Here is an 8,977-nt window from a genome sequence, read left to right on the forward strand (position 1 = left end):
TTGCATTAAAAGCAGCTAGTGGCCAGGGAAAAGGCATTTGGACTTTGGTCTATAGGACACATGGAACCACAGCAGACATCGGGGTAGGATGCTGGCTAAGGCTGGGCTTCAGAGAGACTCACTGCAGTGGTGGGGAAGCAACTGGGAGCTGGGAAGCCTGGATCAAGCAGGACCAGGGAGGAAGCGATGAGCTCCAGGTGAGGGGCTGATTCTGGAAATGGGGGCATGTCAGAGAGGAAGGAGAGGGGTTAATTATGACCTGCAGAGGAACCACAGGAGGAGGGGGCCCACCACAGAGAAGGTATTCAACAAGATAAAACCTACAGAGAATTTGAGGAAGGTGGAGGAAGAAAGGACAATGATACCCTTGGGACAACTGCTTGAGGGAGCCCAGGAGGCAAAAGTCTGATTCCAAAGAGAGAAGGTGCCCTTGGCACCAAGTCCAGACTCAGCATGAAGCCTCTGGCACTAGAATGTCTGGGTTTCGATCTTGGGGCTGCCATTTGCTAGCTGGATGACCTTGGACAAGTTATTAACTGCCTTTGCCTCAGTTTCTTCATCCATAAAATGGAGATAATGATAGTAACCACCTGATAGGGCTGTGGTGAGGATTAAGTGAGTTAGTAAACATAAGCTCTCAGAACAGAGCCTGGCAGTATATGTGTTTGCTATCATTAGGATGCTTTTAAAGAAGTTTCGTGAAGACAAGTATAAATGGGACTGGTTGGAATGAGTAGCAGAATCCAGGGAAGTTTATTTCTTTTAATTAATAGGAAATCTTTAAGCATGTTTGCAGTTGAGGGGAAGGACACATGAGAGAGAGGAAAAAGGAAAGATGTAGAAGAGGGTTTGTTGGAGGTAAATTTAGACTCAGGCCGGAGGGTATAGGAATGAATGCATGGTGGAAACTTAATCTTGGAGGGAGGAATAAAGGCATCGCTTTGTAACTGGAATCAAATCTAGGCTCTTTCCTTGGGCCTTCAAAGCCCCCAGGAACTGGCTCCTATCTGCCTCTCTAGTTATTACTCCTTCCATTCTTCCTACTGCCTTTTATACTTGTGTTTTCGATGCACTGCCAGAATTGTTTTCACCTGGGCCTTTGCTCCAGCTGTTCCCACAGCGCCCGGTGCTCAGATGCTTACTTGGCTGGCCCCTTTGTATCATCTAGCTCTCATTTCAAATCCGTGAAAACTGCCCAGCTAGCGTGACTCAGTGTTTGAGCATCGACCTAAGAACCAGGAGGTCAGGGTTCCGGTCAGGCACATGCCTGGGTTGTGGGCTCGATCCCCTGTAGGGAGTGTGCAGGAAGCAGCCAATCGATGATTCTCTCATTGATGTTTCTGTCTCTCCTTTTCCCTTCTGTTCTGAAATCAGTAAAAATATATTAAAAACATTTGTGAAAGCCTTCCCACCCGCCATCCAATCTCACGCAGCCATCCAGTGTTTATCCCGTTACCCACTTGTCCATCTCTTCGTTGCATTTATCACCACTTGATGCTTTCTTGTTTATTGGTTCGATGTCAGCCTCTCTTCACTAGCATACAAGCTCCATCGGGGCAGAGACCTCTTCTGCTTGGTGGTCAGTTTCCTTCACTCCTGACACATGGTAGGAGCTCAATGCAATGTTTGTTGAATGAATGAATGAATGAATGAATGTATCTTTCTCTAATATGTGAGAAAAATGGAAGGCAAATCTAGGTGAATAAGGTATGTTTTGAAGTGAAGAGGAAGGAGTTGAGGAAATAGAGCCATATTACTTTTCTTTTTCTGTAACCCATGAAGTAAAATAGGTAGAAAGTCAGGCGGGTGGGACTGGTGCTCTGGGCTCAGAATGGATCTCAGAAGAATGTCTTAAGGAAGAAAAAGGAAGTGGAATATTGAAAGAAGAGGAGACTGTGGTGTAGTTATGCCCCAGGGAATGGAGAAGACAGTTCTTGGAGAGGAGGCTTGAGAATTCCAGGACAAGGTGGGTGGGCAGGACTCAGAAGTTCTTGCTCTTGATGGTAGCTGTTCTCTCTCTCTCTCTCTCTTTTTTTTTGCTTTCTGTTCTCCTTTATCTTTTTTTGTAGATTTATTGGCCTACTAGAAATAACAATGATGAACACGTTTGAACATCTACCATGTGCTGGGCACAGTGGTAAATTTGGCGTGTATTTATTGCGTATTTTATCCACATGGTAACCCCTGAAGTGGGTGCCAGTAACAGTCCCACTTACAGCTGAGAAAATGGGGGCTTGGAGTGGTTAAGTCACTACCAGCGGGAGTGCCAAGAGCCAATCCCAGGCCTGACCGCAGCACGCAGTGTCTTTTTTAAAAAAATATATATTTATTATTATTTTTTTCTTTATTGATTAAGGTATTACATGCGTCCTTATCCCCCCATTTCCCCCCACCCCTCCACTCTTGCCATCACCCCACTAGTGTCTGTGTCGATTGATATTTTTTATTGTTGATAGTATTACAGATGTCTCTCCCCCCCCCCCCCCCCCCCCCCCCTCAGGTCTTTACCCTCCCATTGCCTGTGTCCATGGGCTATGCATATAAGTATGTAAGTCCTTTGGTTTATCTCTTCTTGTCCTCCCAATAGCACTGCTATCAGCGCTTTCCAGGCTGCTCCTCACCTGGGCCTGGCATCGAGCCTAACTGTAGCTTTGGACCCACAAAGTAGAGGTGCGAATAAAGAGCGGGTATTTACTGGCTCTAATCTCCCCAGACCCCCAACTCCTTGCCTCTGGCCTGGGAAGAGGTGGGGACTGCCCAGGGCATAATTAGTCTCTCCTTTGTGTGTTAATAGGACTCAGCTGTGATCCCATTAAGTCATCAAAGATAGCTCTCTCAAATCTTTCCTGCTGTCAGGGATAATTGATCTGCTCAATTTCCCCACAATTTCTTGGGAAAATTTTAGTAATTTATATTTTTCTAGGGTGATTTGCCAGAAGGTTTTTATGTTGTCGTAGGTTTGCATGTGCAATTCTCTTAAACACGACTGTTTTTTTCATTCTTGGTTTTGTGTGTTTTAATTCTCCCTCTTTTCTTTCCAGTGTCAGAATTATAAGAATTTTATTTTATTGTTTTTAAAGAAACAGCTTTCAGATTTACTTATTCTTTTTTATTGGTCTTTCTTTAGCTTCAGATTCTAATTTCTCCTAAATATTTTGGATTCATTTTGCTCATTTATGACTTATTAAAATAACATTAAATTATGTGTAATAGAATTTAATGAGTAGTATTAAATGATATCAATATAATTATGTCATAAAAATATATTATATAACATAAAAGAATATGTAGATAGAATTATGCAGCTAATACCTACTAGTACATAATACATTGACATAATTATATAAAATATAGACATAATAGGTAATATGTAATATATAATGATGATATATATAAAAAACTTCATTAAGTCAGTTTCTTTCATGACGCATGGGTTTTAGTCTGAAGCATCTTTTTGAATGCTTTCAAGATAGTTTGACTATTACCATTGATTTATTCAATTTTAAAGGTTAGGTACATAAATATGTTAATTTTCAAATAAATATTTTATCTCTTTTTTTCACATTTCACGGGATTATTATCAAATTATTTGTCCTTTTTTGGGGAAAATTATAAGTATATTATTCTCTGTGCCCAAGTTCATTTTGTAAATGGTTGATGAATAAATGAAAAAAATTCTTTAGTTGAAAGATTTCGGGACCCCTATATCACTATCAAATGTAGATCATTGAATGTAGTCTTGATTCACTTCTCAAAGAGATGTATTGACATTTCCCACTATGATTGCCTTCTTATCAATCAAGTTCTTATACTTCTAAATACTCTTTGCTTTATATGTGTGGCTGCCATGTTGTTTGGGACTGTCAGTTTATTGACTGTTATATGTGCCCTGCTCAGCACGGCCAGGGGTGAACCTAAGTGGGGTGGTGGGGGTGGTGGAGGATTAAAGAAGACAGACAAGAGAATAAAGCTGGGGCTAGGTGGGACACTGCTCTCGAATGGAGACACAGTGCCACAGCCTGCAAGCTGAGTCTTTATTTTATAGCCAGATTCCATGAGGCAAAGTAAGGGCGTGGTCAAGATATTTACATGTTCTCGAGGGTTTCGAATCTACCCAATTACATGCACCTGAACTCTATCAAGCTTTGTTTTGGCAGCGCTTGCTGCACCTCCTGCAGCCCATATCACTCAGCCACCTGGACCACAGGTTCAGACCATAAGGTCAAACTTACAACCATAGACTTTGGCTATAATTGTGCCGGGAGGGCTTTGCCCTCCAAGCTGGGACTTGCACGTGCCTTTGCCACGAAAGAACCGTGCCCTCTCATTGTCCAAGGCTTGAATCTGTCCAAACGCTGTAGCCACTCTCCACAGTTATACCTCCTTTGCTCCCTTCCTTTATTAATATCTAGTTGCCTAAGCTAACAATAGGAAGTTTGAAGTAGAAAAAAAGAAAAAAAAGTCAATGTTACACAAATGATAAATTTTGGAATAATTCTACATTTATATGGTGTGTCTTGGTGATTAAAAAAAAACACCCCATCATTTTAGGCTAGACTTTTTAGAATATTCACCACACTACCACCATTCTGCATTTACCTTAAAAAAATAAAAATAAAATGCTTACCCTAAGCTAGCTCATTTACTTACTAGCATAACTTGGCCGTTAAAGGTTTAGAATTGTTTGGAACCCATACATTAAGTCAGGTTACAGTGATACAAAATTAGTAAAATTTGAGTTATTGCCAGAAATTGGTGAAGTTGCATGTGATTTAAGGGCCAGTTTGTCAGATTACCATCTGCAGATGCTGCTGCGGGTCAGGTGGGGGCAGCAGAGAGCCAGCTGACGTCCACAGAAGGCAAGGAAGGTCTTTTCCTCCCCTAGGATCCCAGGGCACAGGCGGAGGAGGCAATGAGTTAGGAAGTAGAGTCAAGGTTTTGATTCTATATCTAAGAGGATGGCAGGGAAGCAAAAGAGAAATACCACAAAGGTCAGAATGCAGGGGAAGCAAGGATTGAGGTAGGACTGATGTAAGTCAAGAGGTTGGTGGCCAAAGCAATAGTGCAGGAGAGAGAGGAAGTTGACTGGGAGGGTAGATAAGAGATACCAGAGGGAAGCCTGCCAGCTTCACCAATGTTTCTTTCAGTGCCTTCCCAACACAGTGGCCAGGTCCCTGCTTGGTCCTGCTTGGTCTTCCAAGGGCAGTGGCTCTAATGGATTGAGATATGGAAGGTGCCAGCCACATATCTCTTTTGAGCTGAGATTGTAATTAAAATTCTCCTCTTATTAACAAATATTGAAATGAGTTGAGAAAACTTGGAGGATTTGCAGTTTTGCTTGGGCTTCTCCTTCTGGGGACTCCAAAGAACCAGAGCCCTCAGCATCCTTCTGTCCATCTTCTGGAAGATTTTTCACAACTGCCCATGAAATACAGTTCCATAGTCCCGTTCACTTACTGGTCTACTCTGCCGGAGGCATCCTGTTCTCCCTGTGTGGTCTTGTCATAATTATCTTCAAATGGTGCTAATTAATGAAGCCAACACATGGGCACCATGCCCGCCCCTTTCCTTGGCACCCTCATATGCTGCATTTAGCATCCCTGGTGGAAGGCATTCTGGTGATCCCATAGCTGGACCCTCGCCCCACCTACCCTTACCACTCACCGGAGCTGCCTCAGCAGAGTCACCGCTACCCAACACAGAACATGACCAGGTCATAGCAGATGGCTGCTTATCTCAAGACACACGTAGTCACCTGAATCCTAGCAGAAGCAAAGCCCTTTGGATAGTCCCTTGGAACTAATGACAATCGAGTTTGAACCATGGAAGGCAACTTGGAAGTGGAGACAGAGCACAGAGAAAGAAAGGCAAAGGGAGAATACATGAAAGAGTTCTTGGAAAAGAAGAAAATTTGAGTCAGGCTGTGGAACATAAAACCATTGCCACAGATTTTCTTGAGAAATGGATGGAAATTGTTCGGTTAGTGATGACACCAACAATCAGAGATCGATGCCCACACTTAGCTGTGCTGGAGGCAGCTTAAATGCCACTTCAAGAGTAATGAACCACTTTGGGCCTTTACCTCCATTTCTGTAAAATGGGAATTAAAGTGGTTTCTGACAATGTTTCAAAACAATTTTTTTAGGGTTGGAACAGAGAATATGACTGACAGTCCAATGGTCTGTGAGAGGGTGACTGTGAATGGGTGCAAACACTCAAAGCGTTTTATTAATGAAGTTCAGGGTGTCCAATTGTTCTTTCTAGAGTAAACATACACCTAGTAATACCACCTCAGTTTGCATTGCTCTGTTGCATTGTTTGTAAATCTTTGGAGTGATTACCCAGTATTTGTTCTCTATTGTTTGAAATGCTCTTTTCAAAGCTGAATATAGAACTTCAGTCCCTGCTGGTTTTGTTCTTTTCCACTTGGCAAAGGTTGATTGATTTTATTTTTCTTTTGGCCTGTGTTTCTTAGCGGCTTGAAATGAGCATGGCTTTTTTTGTTTACTTCTTTACCCACATTGTCAATAATAGAATCGCTCTGGGAACAGGATGCGCAGTGTAATTTCTGCAGCAGATTTTGCGAAGGGAGGAGGGCTTGGTATAAATTTGGAATAGTGTATTGTCTTAGCTTTATTTTCTCAGATGTTGGAACTGTTTCTTGGGAGTTATTCTTTTCACTAATGAAAATTCACACATTCTCTTAAGCAGTACTGCCAAACATGGCAAACCTGTAGAAAATTGATGAAAAATATGTTAAAGTAAATGAAATGAAAAAAACACACCAGGAAGTAAAGGCATAGAAATGATAATACAGGAAGCTGGCTATGTTGTGGTCTGGTTTGATTGTATATGGGGTGTCTCAAAAAATGTATACACACACTTTGAATAATTATAACGGCAGTGTTTATTAAAATACAGTTCAAGTTCATTCAACAACTATCAGCTGTTATAGTGTGTATACATTTTTGGGGACACCCAGATATGTGCATGAGGTACATGAGTGGGGGTGAATGGGCCAGATTTATACAAATGATGAAGGAAAATTAATTCAGCCCAGGGCTCTCCACTCTTCACGAGGGAGGCCTTCTGGGGGCCCAGGGACATGAAGGTCGGCGACCCACTGTGGTTTCTTGGCTTCATGCAGGAAAACATTCAAATTCAAGCCAGCATAGAGGTTAAAGTGGGGGTGAGTTTATTTGTGAAACAGTGAGACAGAGAGTGGACTACTCCATAGACAGAGCAGCGTCCCCTTTAGCAGAAGTTGCTTCCTGTATTGAGGTTCATTTAATCAGGGAAGAGGGTAGTCAAAGAGGGGAAGGAATATTTAGCATCTTCCTGGGGAAGGGGTGGAGCTTCCTCAGAGGAGCTCCTTTGGGCATTTTGTGTCCTTACATGGGTTTTCTGTTTCTACTCCTGGCGGCTCAGGGAGTGTCGTCTAGCATTGCTAATGTATTACAGTGAGCGGATAAGGACACCCTGCTGGACTGAGCTGGTCCCTGCGGGGTTTAGGCCATAAATTCCATGAGGAGTGGTCTTCCTTCCCCTTGACAGCTCCTGTAGCTTTTATGGATGGCAGCTGTTCTGTCCTATACCTGATATCATAGTCGCACATTAGAATCACCTGGAGATTAAAAAAAATATTGATGCTTGGGTCTCTCTCCAGAAATCAGAACATGGGAGGGTGTGGTGTAGGCATAGATATTTGTAAAGACTCCTCGGCTGATAGCCAAGATTGAGACTTACTGATAACTAATAGAAAATCACTTCTTAGAAGTGTCTCCAGCCAAGGGGTTTCTGCCTAGAACCAGGCTCCAGCCAACACACATTTGTGGACTTTATCTAGTGTTCTATAGGCTGCCTGTGTGGGCACTGCTTCCCACTGTCTGGCTCTTGCTCACTTTCAAAACAAAACACAGCTTTTCTTCAGTTGAACCGGCACACTTAGGATACTCCGGAAATGTTGAATAAAACAATCTGAAGTAGTATCGACTGCCTTTATTTCAAATGTAGTAAAAAACATATTTTTTCAAAGGTCCTAATTCAAATGTGAAAAGATCGTTGTTTGAGTGTGGATGACAAGTCTGTTTTGTATCTCAAGGGCCTTGGAGCAGCCATCTTTCCCTGTGCAGTTCAAAGGATGCCACAGGTCTCATGTGACCCACTTCCTTCCTTAGACATGGCCTAAACTCTCCTTAGGGAAAAAAAATCATACTATAGGTAACTTACAGACCTATGGACTTGTTAATTTATTTTCTATCGGTTAGAATTTTGGTCTTTTGTTTACTACGATGTGCCCCACACCTAGAATGAAACCTGGCACATTGTGGGCACTCACCCATTATTGGATGGAAAACATGGTGTGTGTGTGTCCCCGATAATCTCTAAAATCCTATCCAAATAACTGGGTTTGTCTTGCTTCTCTGTAACCAAATCTTGGCCGAATGCCCTAGACTCCCAGGGGTGGAACTTCCTATCTTAGGGAGAACCCAGGCTCCGTGGCCTATGGTGCAACCTTGTCACCTGTCTGTCCTGCCCATCTGGAGCTCTGCCAACTGCCTGGGATGGTGGCTGGTCACTTCCTTGTTCGTGTTCAGTCAGCCAGTTGGGGTCTTTGTTTGAATCCCTCCTCTCTGGATCCATCTGCTGGCTGAGACCTCACGTGGGTTCACGTTCTTACTTTCCCCTTAAGCCAGCACCCCGCTCTGGCCAGGTGCTCAGCTCCTGGAATTTTGATATACTGGTCAATCCCAGTCCTGCCTGAGCATCCCCTTGAACATCCTTAATTATATGCCAGGCTGGCTCAGATCACAGGAATAATGATTCTTTCTAAGGTGGCAGTGAAGTGTGTGGGGTGGGGAAGACGCCTCCGGAGGACTGGACCGTGGATCTGAAATGACTGATGAGGCCTTGCGGCCAAAGCCTCCCAGGGCCCTGCTGGCCCTAATGGGGGATGGGCAGCCGGAGATGGGGGAGG

The sequence above is a fragment of the Myotis brandtii genome, unplaced genomic scaffold (assembly GCF_000412655.1).
Source record: "Myotis brandtii unplaced genomic scaffold, ASM41265v1 scaffold847, whole genome shotgun sequence".
Taxonomy (NCBI): Eukaryota; Metazoa; Chordata; class Mammalia; order Chiroptera; family Vespertilionidae; genus Myotis; species Myotis brandtii.